General features: G+C 45.8%; 1 long non-coding RNA gene and 1 pseudogene across 1 annotated transcript; both read right to left on the bottom strand.

The window, feature by feature from the left end:
- Nucleotides 1–8055: 8055 nt before the first annotated feature.
- LOC140577570 (uncharacterized) lies at nt 8056–9907 on the bottom strand. The gene is made up of 3 exons (XR_011984935.1): nt 9791–9907; nt 9467–9632; nt 8056–9023 (listed from the first exon to the last, which is right to left on the bottom strand). It is a non-coding gene; the product is annotated as an uncharacterized lncRNA (long non-coding RNA).
- A 4038-nt stretch (nt 9908–13945) lies between these two features.
- Nucleotides 13946–18265, bottom strand: LOC111839733 (UDP-glucuronosyltransferase 2A2-like; annotated as a pseudogene).
- Nucleotides 18266–19994: the final 1729 nt, after the last annotated feature.

Here is a 19994-nt window from a genome sequence, read left to right as displayed (position 1 = left end):
GCTCTTTATAATGCATCTCTTTGTTCTGAAATTTTGCTCTGCAGGAAGTACACAGGCTGCTCTATGATACCTGGGGACAATGACAACTCCACTACATCTTCCAAGAGCATCAAAACCTCCCAAACCTGGTCGCCCTCTGGAATGAGGCGGCCTATCAAAAGAGGTAGAAGTCGAAGAAGAGCCCAATTTTCATGGCCATTTCTCACAATTGTTCCCTGGGAGGCAAATGTTTTCCTGATGACCTGAGGTTGGTTTGTTTTTTTCAGAAAACGAATAAGGAAACTGCTTGATGGCCATATTCAAATCAAAAAGTGAAAAGTATGCTTTTGCTATCAGTGCCTTTAAACATAAGGCCAACTCAAAAGGAACTATGACCTCCAAAAGGTCGTGCAAAAGGTCTGGTGGGAGACTATTAACAACATGAAAGTGCGTCAAGCTTTCACTCAGCAAGCAGCTTCTTTTACACCATATTGTTGACCCAAGGTTGCATCCTGCAGTAACTCTTGCACAAGCTGATCATGCCTTTCTTTTGTTCTTTCTTGGAATGCGCCTGACTGCATTTCTTTGTGCTGTATTTCCTCATGCGTAGCCATACAGAATCGACACACGTGACTTACTGTAAAGCTTTCAAAGAATCCGCCCAAAGGATGAGCAGCAAGATTGTCAACAGCAACAAATGATACAGTTCCTCTATTGCTGGCTCCTAACTGCTGAACATACACACCTTGACTCTCAAGAGACACAAGGTCCTTAACAAGAGGGCGAAGGACTTCATCATAGCCATATTCCTTAATGGCGCTGACCTTGGACAGCAGTGCAAGCAGAATGGCATGAAGTGAGGAGCGATATTTGGGGTGGAGATTGCCAAGCAAATATGCCAAATAAATTCTGTATAGCTTGTGCTTCTTCCTGGATGACCCTAGAGGGTTTGACACCTCAAGCCATCAATGTACAAGAACAGAGAAATTCTGAACTCTTGCTGAAAGGCACTTGGAAGACCTCGATGTGGAAGCGCTCCGGGCGGGTGTAGTCCACCGTCGGGGAGGCGGAATTCACCAGCACGGTGACGCTGTGATTGCGGTTCACCAGCTCCTCCAGCATGGCACGCATGTTGAGCCAGTGGCTGTACTCTCCTGGCACCACCAGCACATTGCCGCTCAGTGCGCCCTTAGAGCCACACAAAGCCACGAAAGTCACTAAAATGAAAGCGCTTACAGGAGTCATGTTCCGGACAGCAGTATTTTAGACTCGGTGGGAATCCAGCAGAGGAAGCAACGCAGAAATGGCTCCCAATCTGAATATTTTTGTCCACAACAAATTTAAGCAATTTTGTGTATTACTGCCACACTTACGGGTTGTTTCTGATCTACACAAAACTTGTTTCCATCCTGACAGAGACCGGGAAGATTCACTGAAATACAGAGAACAAAACGCCCCCCAGCTGTAAGCACACACACCCTCAGCGGCCAATAATAGTGGAGCCCAGTTATAGTCATTGTTTGCGCTTGTAATGTTGTTTGCACAATAAAGGCGATTGCTTCAGAGGTGGTACCAAAAACAAATCAGAACAGTGTGGAGTTAAGTGACCAAGCCTTCCCCATGATGTCACAGACCGTCGTGGGTCTGCCTGCACAGGATAGATAGAGTATTCTTCAATTAAGCAGCGACAACATCGGGAAGAAGGGGGGATGACAAAAAGTCATCTAGACTATTCTAGTACCGCATTTTTCCTGATACATTTCCTGTATCACTTTGTGGGGGGGGGGGGGGGGGGGTGCACTGATTAGAGCACATTGCCACACCCTCACAGGACAACCCACCTCAGGGATGAGAACCCCAGTGCAGCCATGGGGCGGGCGATACCTCAGCACCAGGCTAGTTTGAGTGGAATGGAACAGTGTGATATTTTTCTGGTGGCTGGAGTGCCAATCCTGCCACCAACCCCCAAATTCCCCCTGTAAGTTGGAGGACCTGCTTATAGGGCTGGATGTAGATTAACGTCATACCCAGGATAAAGAAATTGCAGGTTAAGGGCTTTGCTCAAGGGCCCAACAGAGCAGGACCACTCCTAGCATTTACAGGATTCAAACCAGCCACCCTCAGATTGCTGGCACAGATCTCTAGCCTCAGAGCCACCGCCCAGCCCAACCCAACCCAACCTGACCTGACCCGCACCTCCCATCACAGTCCAGATGTTTAGGCATGTTTTAAATTAATATTATGCCTATAATGCCCATTTTGTAACACAGGGGCGAGAGTGCATACCCTCCTGTTATTTCTGTAAGTATTTTATTATAATTTTATTGTCAATGTAGTTGCATGGATGTCGACCCCCTTTTTGGTGGTGCAGGGAGGAACGTGTCTGGTTTCACCCAAAACTTTCATTCCTCGGCAGAGAAACGCTTCGTCAGCACGTGACCCAGCAGCCACTTGGAAGCTGCTTTCAGCACAGAAGAGTCATGCTTTCATTTCCGTTGCCGTTTTGGCTCTTGCCTTGTTATGGTCAGTTGGTTAACATTTTTAAAAATCTTCTAAGACTAAATTTTGTTGATTCACTATATGCATAACTGCAATGCTTAGTAAGTACTAATTTGAACAAAATTAAGGTTTACTATTTTAATTTAAATTAATTTATTAAAGTTGTTCGAAACTGAGTTTTTCTTTGCTGGTTATTTATCAGGTAAAAAGGACAGTTCCCAAAGCAGCACACAATCCCCCAGCCCATGTCCCTTCTACAGAGAGTTAGGCCTGCAGAATGCCTGCCTTCCTGTGCTCGGCCCCGCAGGCACTACTCATTCTGGCAGTAGATGTTGTGACTGCTGGCTTTGCATAGCGCGCTCTCATGGGGTTTGGTGTAGAGAACCATAGCAGTTGTTCTTGATCTCGTTGAAGAGGTGGAGCAGGGCTTTCTGTACTTCCTCCAGGGAGAACCCCGGCCAATTAGAATCCCCGCGGCAATGGGAGCAGGTCTGGCAATTGGGCTTCATGATGATGGTTCCTCGGCATGCCAAGCTCTGCAGGCGGTAGCGGAAGAGGAGCTCTTTTTTTAGATTGCTGAGGTTTTGTAGCACTTAGAGATTTTCTCTGAAATGTAAAGTGTGTTATAAATAAAATGTATTATTATTATTATTATTATTATTATTATTATTATTTGTCCCATTGCACATTATATGGATACATTCAAACATTCAAAAATAATTAAAAATCATACATAAAGCAATGTGGGAAACAAAGGGGTGTGCAACAGTCGCCATGAGCCCAAAATGCTAAACCTCCATGTCATTTCAGCTGAAAGGACCTATTATGTTAGCTATTAAAATGATTTTGCACAAATCACGAAATGGTTTGAAGCACAAAAATAATCGGTTTGCATCGTCTTCTGTGTACTGGACATCGCAATTCTGTCATCAAAAACACCCCAGCTTCCGTTAAAGGTTATTAAAGCCAGAAAACTGAATATCTGTATTCACTGCTCCAATGGACTAAGTTAAAGGTTCACTACTTTTAAAATTAAGGTTTACTACTTTTATTTAAATTAATTCATTAAAGTTGGTTGAAACTGAGTTTTTCTTCCAGGATCCAGGGGACAGGAGTCTGTGAACCCAACAGCTCCCTTGAAGTTTTTCATTCCAGGTCAGTAAAACTAGATTTCTGGTGTGACACCTTCCAGTGTTGGTTCTGTCAGTCCCCTGTCCGACTGCATCCCTGCCTCCCTGTCCTTCATTTCCTTTTGTGTGACCCCACATATCCATTTAATTTTCTTTTGCTAATTGTATCTTTAATAAAATTTCCAGCCTGTGTACCTTCCATTGCTCCTGCCGTGACAGATTTTCTGTGTTTTTTTTAACAAGCACTAACCACAATACTCCTTACACCAGAAAATACTGAGATCACATTAGCATACATCATTCAGGATTTCTTCACATTTATTAACATTTAATATGAGCTTTTTATTTTTACATTACACAATAGCACAAGACAATAAAAATGTATTATCCATCCATCCATTTACTTCCGCTTATCCGAGGTCAGGTCGCGGGGGCAGCAGTCTCAGCAGGGAAACCCAGACTTCCCTCTCCCCAGCCACTTCCTCCAGCTCCTCTGGGGGAATCCCGAGGCGTTCCCAGGCCAGCCGAGAGACATAGTCCCTCCAGCGTGTCCTGGGTCTTCCCCGGGGCCTCCTCCCAGTGGGACATGCCCGGAACACCTCACCAGGGTGGCGTCCAGGAGGCATCCTAAGCAGATGCCCGAGACACCTCATCTGGCTCCTCTCAATGCGGAGGAGCAGCGGCGCTACTCTGAGTCTCTCCCGAATGACCGAGCTCCTCACCCTATCTCTAAGGGAGAGCCCAGCCAGCCTGCAGAGAAAACTCATTTCGGCCGCTTGCACTCGCGATCTCGTTCTTTCGGTCACTACCCACAGCTCATGACCATAGGTGAGGGTAGGAACGTAGATTGACCGGTAAATCGAGAGCTTTGCCTTTTGGCTCAGCTCCTTCTTCACCACGACAGACCGATGCAGCTCCCGCATCACTGCCGACGCCGCACCGATCCGCCTGTCGATCTCCCGCTCCATCCTTCCCTCACTCGTGAACAAGACCCCGAGATACTTAAACTCCTCCACTTGGGGAAGGACCTCCTCCCCGACCTGGAGAGAGCACTCCACCCTTTTCCGGCTGAGGACCATGGTCTCGGATTTGGAGGTGCTGCCCTGGCGGAGTCCAACCCTCACTGGGAATGAGTCCGACTTACTGCCGGCAATGCGGACCAAGCTCTGACACCGGTCGTACAGGGATCGAACAGCCCTTATAAGGCAGTCCGGCACCCCGTACTCCCGGAGCACCCCCCACAGGACTCCCCGAGGGACGCGGTCGAATGCCTTCTCCAAGTCCACAAAGCACATGTAGACTGGTTGGGCAAACTCCCACACACCCTCCAGGACCCTGCTGAGAGCATAGAGCTGGTCCACTGTTCCACGACCAGGACGAAAACCACACTGCTCCTCCTGAATCCGAGGTTCGACTATCCGACGGACCCTCCTCTCCAGCACCCCCGAATAGACCTTACCAGGGAGGCTGAGGAGTGTGATCCCCCTATAGTTGGAACACACCCTCCGGTCTCCCTTCTTAAAGATGGGGACCACCACCCCGGTCTGCCAATCCAGAGGCACCGCCCCCGATGTCCACGCAATGCCGCAGATGCGTGTCAACCAAGACAGCCCCCCAACATCCAGAGCCTTGAGGAACTCCGGGCGGATCTCATCCACCCCCGGGGCCCAGCCACCAAGGAGCTTTTTAACCACCTCAGCAACCTCTGCCCCAGAGATAGGTAAGTCCACCCCCAAGTCCCCAGACTCTGCTTCCTCATTGGAAGGCGTGTCGGTGGGATTGAGGAGGTCTTCGAAGTATTCCTTCCACCAACCCACAACGTCCCGAGCTGAGGTCAGCAGCGCACCATTCCCACCATAAACAGTGTTGATGCTGCACCGCTTTCCCACCCTGAGATGCCGGATGGTGGACCAGAATCTCCTCGAAGCCATCCGGAAGTCATTCTCTATGGCCTCGCCAAACTCCTCCCATACCCGAGTTTTTGCCTCAGCGACCGCCGAAGCCGCGTTCCGCTTAGCCTGCCAGTACTCATCAGCTGCTTCCGGAGTCCCACAGGCCAAAAAGGCCCGATAGGATTCCTTCTTCAGCTTGACGGCATCCCTCACCACCGGTGTCCACCAGCGGGTTCGGGGATTGCTGCCGCGACAAGCTCCGACCACCTTAAGGCCACAGCTCCGGTCAGCCGCCTCCACAATGGAGGCGCGGAACATGGCCCATTCGGACGCTATGTCCCCCGCCTCCCCCGGAACATGGGAGAAGTTCTGCCGGAGGTAGGAGTTGAAACTCCCTCTGACAGGGGATTCCGGCAGACGTTCCCAACAGACCCTCACTATACGCTTGGGCCTGCCAGGCCTGGCCGGCTTCCTCCCCCACCAGCGGAGCCAACCCACCACCAGGTAGTGATCAGTTGACAGCTCCGCCCCTCTCCTCACCCGAGTGTCCAAGACATGCGGCCGCAAGTCCGACGACACGACTACAAAGTCGATCATCAAACTGCGGCCTAGGGTGTCCTGGTGCCAAGTGCACATATGAACACCCTTATGCCTGAACATGGTGTTCATTATGGACAATCCGTGACGAGCACAGAAGTCCAACAACAGAACACCACTCAGGTTCAGATCGGGGGGGGCGTTCCTCCCAATCACGCCACTCCAGGTCTCACTGTCATTGCCCACGTGAGCATTGAAGTCCCCCAGCAGAACAAGAGAGTCCCCGGGGGGAGCGCTCTCCAACACCCCTTCCAAGGACTCCAAAAAGGGTGGGTATTCTGAACTGCCGTTTGGCGCATAAGCGCAAACAACAGTCAGGACCCGTCCCACCACTCGAAGGCGAAGGGAGGCTACCCTCTCGTCTACTGCGGTAAACCCCAATGTACAGGCGCCCAGCCAGGGAGCAATAAGTATGCCCACCCCAGCTCGGCGCCTCTCCCTGTGAGCAACTCCAGAGTGGAAGAGGGTCCAACCCCCTTCGAGGAGACTGGTGCCAGAGCCCAAGCCGTGCGTCAAGGCGAACCCAACTATATCTAGTTGGAACCTCGCAGCCTCGCGCACCAGCTCAGGCTCCTTCCCCACCAGAGAGGTGACATTCCATGTCCCTAGAGCTAGCTTCTGCAGCCGAGGATCGGACCGCCAAGGTCCCCGCCTTTGGCCACTGCCCAGCTCACAATGCACCCGACCCCTATGGCCCCTCCTACAGGTGGTGAGCCCATTGGAGGGGGGACCCACGTGCCTTGTTCGGGCTGTGCCCGACCAGGCCCCATGGGTGTAGGCCTGGCCACCATGCGCTCGCCATCGAGCCCCACCCCCAGGCCTGGCTCCAGGGGGGGGCCCCAGTGACCCGCGTCCGGGCAAGGGAAATCGTGAATCCATGTTTGTATTCATCATAAGGGTCTGACGAGCCGCACTTTGTCCGGTTCCTCACCCAGGACCTGTTTGCCTTGGGTGACCCTACCAGGGGCATAAAGCCCCGGGCAACTTAGCTCCTGGGATCATTGGAACACGCAAACCCCTCCACCACGATAAGATGTCGGCTCCCGGAGAGGTGTCGGCTCCCGGAGAGGTGTCGGCGTATTATTGCATTAAAAATGCATTTATATACAGTGGTACCTCGGTTCTCGAACTTAATCCGTTCCGGTCTCCGGATCGAATCCTAAAAAGTTCGAGTTCTGATTGATTTTTTCCCATAAGAAATAATGGCCACCCAAAATTACACCTAAATATGTTTTTTTAGCATTTAAACACAAAATGAACCGGATAAAACAAGAAGAGCATTTTTTTCTTAATGGCTTCCAAAACGATAAAGATCTTATCCTAACATAACCCCTGTCCTACCCCGATCATCCGCTCTTTCCATGTGCCACGCCCCCTCGTTAACCTCGTGTGGGATACCCATGTGATCAGCTGTTTCTGGTTGTTGTCATTAGTCCTCTACATTAGTCCGCGTTTCAGTTTGTTTCCCCAGTCCGGTCATTGGGTGCGTTCAACTTGCTTACAGCGCTGGCTTAAAGCAACGCATTCTGATCCTGACGCAATGCATTACGGTTAGATGCATTGCGACCTTACCCGGCTGCACAAACTGGAACCGCCTCCGTGACGACACACCTTTGCCGTTATTGGCTGAAGAGTTTAGTCACACGCATGACGTTTGTATCCCAGGCAGTTCCGATGCGTAATCTGCTATTTCTCCCGAATATCACGAATATGGCTTGTATCACTCTTACAAACACAAGGCTGTAAAACCCCTACTGCTGATTATTTATCAGGTAAAAAGGACAGTTCCCAAAGCAGCACACAATCCCCCAGCCCATGTCCCCTCTATAGAGAGTTAGGCCTGCAGAATGCCTGCCTTGCTCTGCTCGGCCCCACAGGAGCTACTCATCTCGAACGCAGATTTTGTGACGGTGTGGAAGGAATTTGGCAGAAGTCGATTAGTTTAAGAGTCTGACAAAACTTTATTTCCTTTTGCAAATATTTGGGGAACAGGCACTCAGCAGTCTTCCATGCGTCTTGTGATCTGTTCCCCGAAAAACAGGTGCTTACATCTTTTATTAGCCAAAAATTACGACAGCTTACAGTCAGTCAAGGAGGGGTCAAATATGTGGACACCAGTTACAACTCCATAATGGGGCTCATTATCTGGTCAAGGCAGGGTCGACCTTTTCATGATCATTATCCTGTGCCCATTATCAGTTCAAAGAAGTTGAGTTCTTCATTTCAGTTCCCCATATGCTCTTTTGCTCTCTTTTCACATATCCTTGACCCCTAATATACATGCATTTCTTATATTGCAACAGTCTTACTTCTTGGGTCAGGGCTGTACCATGATCTGGTCCTTTTTGCAGCACAAGCTATCATACCAAAATACGTTAGTTCCTCTTATGCATGAAAGCCTAGTTTTCTAAGTGCAAGCTAATATTAACTGTTTAACAGATCAAATGCAACGTACCATACTTTTCTTTAACAAATCGTAATGCATTACATAATCATAGATCATTTAAATTGACAGTTGTAATATAAATGATAACATAGGTTTTATTAGTAATTACTGATTGGATTATTATATGATTTGCATGATATTGATTAATGGATGATATTTTTTCTATAACCGCAGGCCTCGCATAGCTCTTCCCTATGGGGGCCGGTCATCACCCTCTCAATATTGTCGCTGCCATGGCCTTGGGGGGCCGGGGCATTTCTCTCATGATAGCACTTCCTCCTGATCTCAAGAACGAGGTCGCGCAGGACAGTCCTCATGGACAACTCCAGCTGTTCATAATTCATCCTGCAATTGAGGCATCTCTGGCCAAAGAGCCGTATCATGACTTTTCCCTGATTCCTAAACCTCTCGTGGCGGTAGGCGAAGAGGACTACAGCTCTGTCTGAGGTCCATTGATTGGGACAGCTGCTGCACCTGAACCTGAAATGGGAGCCGTGAAGATACTTTATCATCCACACCGCCGGTGTCTGTGGCCGGGGCCTGCAGGTCCTCATACTGCTAAATGTATGAGCGATCATTCTGGACCAGTCACTCAGCACGCAAAATACCGTGTGGTCAGTGTTCATTCCTCATATCACACTATTTAAATTATTCATATAATTTAAAATTAAAACAATTATCACAGGTCCTGAAAGGGTCATTGTAAATCAGTTGAGTAAACTCAAAAACACATTTGTTTATAAAGTCATATATCATGGCTGTTAGCAGACCAAATTCACTTCGTTTTTTTCATATAACGTTGCACGTCATGAAGTTCTACAGGGTAGCTTTTTTTTGTTGTAATTTTAAGAATGCATAATTATTATATATAGTAATAAAACATCTAAAAAAAAATGACAGTTTCCGCGAAAAGGTGGCCTCACCGTCCGTGAGCACGGCGATGGTAAACCCTCCAGCCAATTATCGTCCCGTTGTTAGTCAGTCTCTCAGGCAGGTTGTGCTTAAACTCTAGCCTCCAGGTGTCACTGTCAGGAAATGTTGTCCGTTTCAACTGATTGAAGGTTCTCTGCCAGTCATCGAGAGTCTGGCCTGATAGTTAAGGATATCAAGTCAGGCATACCAGCTTTATAATTATAAAAGATATGATGCCTGATATATGTTTGCTGTATGGTCTGTGTTGCTAATAATTGTTCAATAATAGGAGAACGTACAAAATATGAATTATCATTAATTATTATTATACGAACCTGCAGCCATTTTGTACAACCTCCTCCTGTCGAGAGAACCCAAATCCCCGGTGTGTTGTCTGTTCCTGACGATGACTGACTTTAGGCAGACTGGCTTCTCCGTTCTTGGACTCGGACGCATTTTAACCGTTTTATGCCGCCCGGCCTCTGTGACGTCAGGAAACCGAAACCAAACAGCCATGTAATTATTGTGATTCAGTTTGCTTTAATTTCTTTTCATTTTGTTTCATTTCCATTCGTCTATCGCCCAGGGGGAGACAATGACTATGAAATGTTTTGGTAACACTTCACTTGATGGGGCACAAATACGTAGCAATAAGTCAGTTACTACTGAAAAAACACAGTCGCTACTTCAGATAACAGTAATTGAGACTATATTGATCCCCATGGGGAAATTGTCTTTATGCCTCCCTCAGCTTGTTCTTTGTGGAGTAAGCTGTCTGCAAAGAGCAGCCACCTGCAGTGGTGCCCAGGGAGCTGGGGGGGGTAAGGGTCTTGCTCAAAGACCCGCAGACATGCTGAGGCTGGGTTTAAACTAGTAACCTTGTGATTACAGGTACATAGGCTTAGCCCACTGAGCCACACGCTGCCCCATAAAAGATAAAAGATGCATCATGATTCATTAATGAAGAACAAACATGAGATCAGTATTTGCATTGTTATTCATGACTTGTTCCTTCAGTCGTTCACAAAGATGTAAAGAAGTATCAGATATAGTAACAAATATATTATTCTATAATAATATATAAATATATTGAAATAAAACATGTCACGATTCATTCATGATAGATTAACAAGAGACCAGTATGTAACTAAGACTTTGTGGTTTGTTTGTGGTTAATTACTGCATAAGTAATAGCATAATGCTACATCATTTGTGCTCCGTCAAAGTGTTACCAATGTTTTATGTATAGTCTAAGTGTGACAAAATACAGTAACACTGTTGTCACGTTGGAGCGACCCAAAGGCAGGCTGTCGGTAAGTAACCCCAAGTAGGGTGTTTATTGCAGGGGAACCAGGCAGGGCAGCGACGCGGACAGAGAACGATAACCGAACTGGGAGCATTTCATTAGGAGACACTTTTATACAAGATTAACAGAGGAGGAAACACGGGGCAGCTGTGGCTGGTTATCAAGGGGACAGGAACAGGAGGTGAGACTAACGAGACTAACAAGTCTAACGAGCTTCATGCATGGCTGATCAGCAGCCACGCCCAAGGGAAACGCGGGGGCTGATTCTGGTTCTGTAGCTATTTAGGCTAATTGTGAATCTGAAAGAAATGCATCATGTATTGAATATATGCTTTAGTTTTATTGTCTGCTTTTCTGCATTACTTGACATACATTTTATACTCATATTAGATAAAACTGAGCAAATATGTAGATGCCCAACTTATCTGGTTTTTAAAATTTCCAGTTTCATTGCATATATGCAATGTTACACACAATGTTAGTGTTGATTACCACAATCTTTGTTATCATTCTGAAATCTGGGAGCCCAGAACATGAACCAACTGAAACCACCATCTCCACACTATACTTAACACCATCTAAGCATGCAAGGACTGGACTCTGTCAGGCATTCATGTCATAGATTGTGCTCTGGACATTTTCAGAAAATGAAGAAACCATCACATACGACTTTTGTAGGCTCAGTGGATGGTTTAAAAAGAAGGTGGCAGATAGATGGAATGCCATCATTTTCTGATGCCTCACAGCTAGAGTTCAATGTTCTTGAAATTGTTGGTGTGATGGACAACTTTTTTTGAAAAACTTTTCCTTCAGAGCACATTGTCCACAACTGAGAAAGAGGCCCAAACACTTTAATGAGCTCTGAGTAATCTCCACATAGCGGTGCTTAGGTCATAGTCTTTCGTCTGGGAATGCTCTTTGTAATGCATCTCTTTGTTCTGAAATTTTGCTCTGCAGGAAGTACACAGGCTCCTCTATGACACCTGGGGACAATGACAACTCCACTACATCTTCCAAGAGCATCAAAACCTCCCAAACCTGGTCGCCCTCTGGAAAACGATGGCCTATCAAAACAGGTAGAAGTCGAAGAAGAGCCCAATTTTCACAGCCATTTCTCACAATTGTTCCCTGAGGCATCGTGAAAATCATGAAGGACGAGGAGACTTGTTTGCCAGGACAGAACACGCTTTTTATTATAGTCCTGAACAGGATTATAGCACAACCCAACAAGCATCGAACCCAAATCCAGTGGGGAAACACAAGGAAGTCAGACGCAAGACGGTAAAGCTCACACATGGTGGGTAATTTATACAGCACTAAAGACCCACGAGGATCATACTGGGTTCTAATTTTAACAAATCTTTTTGTCACAGGGCGTAACCCTAGAAAAAGTTGACAGTATGATTTTCTGCTGGCATTTTCCTGACTCCATGTTCCAGGGTGCAGGTTTGACGTTACTGGGGTCTGTGACTGTAAGTGCTTGTATTCTGTATGTTTACCTGGATGGCGATGCTTCAGGTGCTGAAAAGTCAGCAGAATTTCTGGTTCATGGTTCAAGGTTGCTTTTATTGTCATTTCAACAATATACGTGGTACAGTACAAAGTGAAATGAAATAACGTTCCCCGGGACCATGGTGCTACATAAAAGGACTGGGACAATACAAAAAAGATGTAAATTGCACGTATGTCAGGTAAAGTGCACGTGTGCAGACATGTGCAAAAACAGCAGGTAAACAAACACAAGACAAGTGCATTTTAGACAAGTGGTTTTAGTTGGCACAAGTTTTCAGAGTCTGTTGAATGTCAGATATTAAACAGACTAGTACAGCCACAACACTGACTTTTTTCCCTTCCACCCACAACATCTCCCTTTTGGAAATGTGGCTGCCCAGCTGTTGCTCTCTTCACTTATATTTGATGTTTCTCTTCGCAAATCTCTTCCATAAGGAGTATTACTGATGTTGCAGACCCATATTGAAAGCCCATGTTATCACCCATACATACCATGTATTACCAATACAGTAACATGTACTGCATAACTCAGTCAACATCGCCGTGCGCTTAATGTTCATAGGTTGTCTGTTCTTAAAAATACTAAAACTCTGCCTAATGATTGGTTGGAGTTCAGTTTGCTTCTGTGATCTGATGTGTCCTATTAAGCAATGTTCCTTATGGACAGTTTATTGAAATCTCTCATTTTCTTATCATACCTGATTTTTGATAACCTGCCATTTTGACACTTAACTGGGGGAGGGGGGCTAAATATTCCACTTTTGACTTTGCCATGGCGTGACAGACCAAACCATTTTCAGTCTAGTTTTCACAAATGTGTATTTTTCATAAATTATTCCAACAGATTATTTAAAGTTTACAGGCCGAGCCGGTTCCCCCCAGTCGGGGGCCCTGCCTGACATGTAGATGCACTGTGTGAACATGAAACAGTGTAACAGATTCTCAAACACATATACAGCTTGCTTCTGTGACTATCAAGCTGAGAGTTCTTTGCTGAACAAAGGAGATCCAATGGCAGCAGATATATGTAAATATTCATGAGCTGCAAAGACCGTCACAGTTTGCCTCCCAGTTCATTGACACTTTGTGTGGAATCACCAACTACTCAGCCGCAGAAGCTCAGCCCCTCATAAATACCCAGCTGAGCCACCAGGGGGCGCCACAGGTTAGCACCTGAGACTAAGAGCAGTATTTCTGATACAGGCAATTCAGTAGCATTTAAAAAAAAAAAACACTTGAGTGACAGACTAGAACTAAGCTGTTACTTGGTCCCAGAATGAAAGAATATTTACCTGTAAGGAGTGTAAGGTTTCCAGTGTCCACTAGGGGGAGCGACACATCATTCACTAACACAGGGGTCTCCAACTCCGGTCCTGGAGAGCTACTATCCAGTAGGTTTTCTATCTTACTTGGCTTCTGATGAGCCACACCTGGCCCTGGGATTTACCTGAGAACAGGTGTGGCTCATCAGAAGCCGGTAGGATAGGAAAACCGACTGAATAGTAGCTCTACAGGATTGTTGGAAATCCCTGCACTAACAGGATTTATGTCATGCAGGGAAACATTGACTGGGTCAGATGCTATTTAGCTCCATTGCCTAATTTTTTATTTATAGAGACTAAAATTTAAAAAATGAAGTATCAAGTCAGTACTGACAAGACAAATCATTTGTATATATAGCACAGTGTTTAAAAGTTTAACTGCTTACAGGAAATTTATACAAAAGTATAAATAAAGTTTTTTAATAAAGTATAAAAAAGTACAGAAATCATTCCGTTTTGTTCTTTGCTTTTGATTTCTGGCAGCACAACCAGAAACAATATTTGCATGTCTTCAGAAAGGTGTAAAGAGCCAGTGTGGCACTGCCCAGCAGCACAGTTAGTACGTCCAGACTGTGGTACTGGTACCAGGTCAGGTTGTGAGCTTGGACACGCAGGTGTTTGGCTCCTTTGTTCCGCATCACAAACTCGATCCAGAAGACGGCGCGGTCCAGCGGTTTCATCGGCTGGTCGTGATGGATCCGAGACAACCTCATGACACTTTCCTTGTACCTGTGAACGCAAAATCACAAGAAGACAAGATAAAGCCAAAGGAGACTTCAGACAGTCAAGAAGTTAATTAAAAATGGAAATTAAGCAGCTTTAAAATGAATTATCTTGTCACTGCATTTGGACATTATTTGTATGCATTGCATTGAATTACCTGGGTTACATTTTAAACTGAGGTTGATTAATTTTTTCAATATATATGTAATGCAGCATTCTAGCTTCAGGATAGCTAGTGACTTTACACAGTAAACCTCAGTTTGAAAGGCTCGCCTTAAGATTATGCACTGCTGTAGTTTTCTGACCGCAATGACACTCATGATTGGCTTACGATGGCACGTTGATCACGGTGTTCAGGGCGTCGACCAGGTCTTTGGATCGCATGGTGTTAAAGTCCAGGACAACAGCAGCTCCTTTATTCCTCATACGGGCCACGTTCTCAGGCTGGTCAGAAAACATGGGGACTCCGACCATGGGGACGGCGTGGTAGATGGCTTCATAGATGCCATTGGTGCCACCGTGGGTAACGAAAGCTCTGGTCTTGGGGTGACCTTATTGACGTGACAGAAGATGGTGGGTTATTCTATGCCACCTATTAAATTAGAAGACTGACAAGGCGACAGTGGGCATTTTACAGACAGTGAACGCATTACCCAGAAGATCATTCTGTGGTAACCAGTCATAAACTCTAGTGTTCGGAGCTAAGGTGTCTGGTTTCTCCCCACTGTACTTCCACAGAACCTGCCAGAAGAACACAGGTACACAGTGAACATCCTTGGATCATTACAGAGCAGAAGGTTCTGCAGCAATTAAGAACACAGAACAACGAGGGCCCTGCTGTTACTGAACAGGTGTCTAGCATGAATCCCGCCAGGCAACTGTGCTGCATACACGGGAGTGAGTTTGAAATACTTTTGAAAATGGTTTAGTTTGGTTAATAGTCCGGCCCCGACCTTCTGTGGGATCTGTCCAAGAGCAGAAGCAACCACGTTCCCCTTTTCCCGGGTCAGGTTCGGAATCAGCGTTCCGAAAGAAACCACCACAATGCCAGCATCTCCAGAGCTTTGCACAAACTCTTCTATATCCTGAAACACAACAGTTCAGGTTCCCTCAGAAGGTTTATGGCAGCGACACAAACAATAATGAAAATGGCCTGAAAGTCACCACTCGCTGCGTATCGCTTCGGAAACTGTTCAGTAATGTTCTGTAAATTCTCTCTCCATCCACCTTCCAGCTGCCAGCGCAGGGCGGAAGGTGGGGAACCACCAAGCAGAACTACAGCAATATACAGTTTTACGGTATGATGTAATGAGCTGTCATTTTTAAGGTGACTCTCTTACACGTATCATTTTAGTAACTTTGGCTGATTCACTGCAGAGTACTTTGCACTATTATGTAAAATTCACAGGAACCAAAACAGGTATCGCTGCAATTCCCATGTGAATTTCAAAATGATATCCCTCTCTTGTGCTGCATAACAAAGCTCTCCTCTGAGACCATGTCAAATAAGTGCTTATTCACATATTCTGAATATGGGTTCACATTCATCTGTGGAGAAGCGCCTGGCTGTGATTATCAAAAGTTTTGGACACTCGTAAGCTGCCTGACTGAGGGTGACTTTCAGGGTGACCTGACTTTCAGGTCCCGCTTCAGAGGCACTTACACTGGGCAGTGGTTTGGCCGGCTGGCAGTGAAGACCCCCCACAAACTGAAAGTTCGGTAGCAAAGGCCGAGGATACTCAAAGTCCCAGTAGGTGCGAATCAGCCAAACATCCGCCTTCCCCATGATGTCACAGACCGTCGTGGGTCTGCCTGCACAGGACAGATAGAGCACACACATGCACACATCTGTATTCATCTCCTTGTGGGGACTGTCCATTCATTTGTATGGGCAAAACTCTAATCCCAACTATGACAACCTTAACCCCCACCCAGCCCTAATCTTAACCATAAGTAGCCAAACAAAATGCAAGTCGTTTGGCATTTTCAGTTTTTTGATTGCAGTCACAGATTTTTTATAAAACCTAACCGACAGACACAGGCAATCAGAGCCGTATCAGACTCGCAGCCCCAGTGTCTGACGCCACCCTGCTGCTCACTGCGCTGTACTGTGGTGGCTCACTGCGCTGTATTGTGGTGGCTCACTGCGCTGTACTGCGGTGGCTCACTGCGCTGTACTGCGGTGGCTTTTTCATCTCAGCCAGTTTATCAACTGAGAACATCGAGAGATTCTGTGCATCACTGAAGCCACTTTCACTGGAGCGTACTTATCTAAGCGTACAGAAGAAGGACTCCACAGCACAAATATCTTCTTTTTAGAAGAAATGCAACAATCTTTTAGATGATTAGAAATGTTACAAACTGATTTTTTGACATATCGCAAAATATAATGAATGATTAACTGTACACCTTGAACTTTAAATGCAATCCTTATCTTGTGATAGATAAGACCAGGCCTCATCGCCAGGACACGCAACTACAGTTACGGCTGCATGTCCTGCACTATGTAGGCCTACTGCCTGACTCAGCATAGCTGTCCATTTTTACTTCAATTTCAGTGCTGCTACCACCAATACAATTTGCCTTGTGTACTATCTGTACGTATTTGATCATTCTCCTACATTTTGCAGGTATAATGGACAAACAAGCATAAACTCAGCAGTATGATAGTAAATATTAATTCAAGTAACCTTTACCAAAAAATAGTGATGTGATCAATTTAAATTAGAATTACTTTCACAAAATGTTTTCATTTATGATATACATGAGAAATTAGCTATCAGAATTCGTTCATTGTGCAAATGTCTGATTTGTTGGGTATCATTTTTCTACACATGATCTTTGTCTCCAATTTTTTACCTTACCCAAAAAGTCACTGTAGTATCTATTCCAGTTGACTACCGAGTGGATGTAAAAAAAATGAGTTATGAAAGGCATACATTAAGACGTTTGTTAATCTTTCCACAAAAGTCATCTGGTCGGAATACTGTACTGGGGCGGCTGGGACGTAAGAAGCCGGGACTGGCAGCTGTCCGCAAAACCTTTCTATGGTATAACCGAAGGAGAACCTTAAGGAGTAGATCAGGGGGATCCCGAGAGATTCGGCCAGCAGATCGCCGCACTGGATCATGGGATCAGACAGCAGCACATGGAAGCCGCCGCGTCGCAGCTTGTCCTGCAGCTCCTTGTCGCGGAGCATCGCGTCGCACGCTTGCATCTGCAGAGGTGTCGCCTGGCTCGTCACTTCTATGACCTTAGACGCAATTTCCATTACGGAAGCGTCGGACGCATTGTATATCCAGAAGCGGATGAGCTCCTCGGAAATGCCGTGCAACTGGCACTTGCTGAAAGGCACTTGGAAGACCTCGAAGTGGAAGCGCTCCGGGCGGGTGTAGTTCACCGTCGGGGAGGCGGAATTCACCAGCACGGTGACGCTGTGATTGCGGTTCACCAGCTCCTCCAGCATGGCACGCATGTTGAGCCAGTGGCTGTACTCTCCTGGCACTACCAGCACATTGCCGCTCAGTGCGCCCTTAGAGCCACATAAAGCCACGAAAGTCACTAAAATGAAAGCGCTTACAGGAGTCATGTTCCAGACAGCAGTATTTTAGACTCGGTGGGAATCCAGCAGAGGAAGATAAGCAGAAATGGCTCCCAATCTGAATATTTTTGTCCACAACTAATTTAAGCACTTTTTTGTATTACTGCCACACTTACGGGTTGTTTCTGATCTACACAAAACTTGTTTCCATTCTGTCGGAGACCAGGAAGATTCACTGAAATATAGAGAACAAAACGCCCCCAGCTGTAAGCACATTAAACCTTCAGCGGCCAATAGTAATGGAGCCCATTTATAGTTATGCCTTGCGCTTGTAATCTTGTTTGCACAATAAAAGCGATTGCTTCAGAGGCGGTACCGAAAACGGCGCAAATCGAAACAGTGTGGAGTTAAGTAATCAAGCAATGTAGACCAGTGGTTCTCAAACTGGGGGCCGCGGCCCCCTGGGGGGCCACCAGATGGCGCTAGGGGGGCCGCATCGAAATTGTAGAATCTAAAAAAAAAATTACCTGTATGTTAGAGATGCGCGGATCAGCTAAAATGTCACCCGAATCCGCGGCTTTAAACAAATCATCCACCCGCCACTCGCCCGCACCTATAATTTTCTCTGATATAGATATCCGCACCCGCTTCTTCGTTTTTAACAGCAGATTCAGTGACTTTAGAGCTAATCTGCGTATCTCTGATAGTAAAATAATACGCGTATCGTATGCTGCTTTAAATGAACATTTATTCATAAAACAAATTTTGTCTTTGGCCAGATTAACCAACATTTTCTCAATAAAATAAACAGTCTTTAGCCTACTCCATTCAGACTTTAATGGGAATATCACCGTTTCTGTCGCTGCAACACATAAACACACAATGACTGGATAACGGCAAATTTATTAGCCCTATCTATTCAAATAATACAGAATATTATGCTTTCCAAATAGATATATAAAAAAAAGAGAGAACAATTAAGAACTTTTTTTCCCCAAAAAAACTCGTAGGCACTTATACAGACGATAGGTAACAGGCGATAGGCACTTCGCTAAACCACTCCCACACAGAACTTTTCTTTCCTTCCTTTTGTTTTGTTTTTAATTCTCCCTTTTTAGTCTCTCTCGGATCTGTTTCGCCTCCATTTCTGCTTTAAGAAATGGACACCCCCTCCTCCCGCCAAGCACGTATTTTTTTAAGACGAGAGCGCAAATTAGCGACTGTCTGCCTGATGAAAAATGCATTTAAAACAGGTTCGTATTTTAGAGAATGTAGTTGATATTTGCATCATTAATGATTGATCTCATCCACCCGCGACCCACTCGCAATTAATTAAAATGTATTTTTTTATTACCCGACCCACCCAACCCGCGGATTATCCGCAGCGCCCGCGGATATAACCGCCATCCGCGCATCTCTACTGTATGTAAATCAAGCTTGTCAACCTATGTAAAATATAATGTATTTTAAAAAAAAATAGAAAGTATAAAAAAAATGTAAATATAAATTTTACGTAGCACACTACGCTGCTATGGACATCATAAATTACTGTTCAGTAGGCTATTCAGTAGCCTACTTTTGTTGCACTTTTCAGACAATGTTAGTTTTACTGTCAAAACTGTTTTAATACAATGTTATATTTTGTGAAATGTAAATTTAACAAACCAGAGAAATAAAGACTACAAACAGAATCTAAAATCTAAAATTAAGTAAAATTGTAAGTTTGAGGATGTTTTGCGTCATGATTTTTTTTTTGAGGAGGGGGGCCACAAAAGGATTCACCCTACACAAGGGGGCCTCCTGCTGAAAAAGTTTGAGAACCACTGATGTAGACAATATGTCAAAACAAAAAATCATCTAGACTATTATATTAACGCATTTTTCCCGATACATTTCCTGCACTGCTTTGGGGGGGTGCTGATTAGAGCGTGTTGCCGCACCACCACATGACTACCCACTTCAGGGATGACGACCCCAGTGCAGCCATGGGGCGGCCGATACCTCAGCACATGGCCAAAGGGCGGGCGATATCTCAGAACCACGGCCATGGGGCGGGCCATACCTCAGCACCAGGCTAGTTTGAGTGGAATGGAACAGTGTTATATTTTTCTGGTGGCTGGAGTGCCAATCCTGCC

The sequence above is a fragment of the Paramormyrops kingsleyae genome, chromosome 23 (assembly GCF_048594095.1).
Source record: "Paramormyrops kingsleyae isolate MSU_618 chromosome 23, PKINGS_0.4, whole genome shotgun sequence".
NCBI lineage: Eukaryota > Metazoa > Chordata > Actinopteri > Osteoglossiformes > Mormyridae > Paramormyrops > Paramormyrops kingsleyae.
This window is presented reverse-complemented; position numbering and strand designations above follow the sequence as displayed.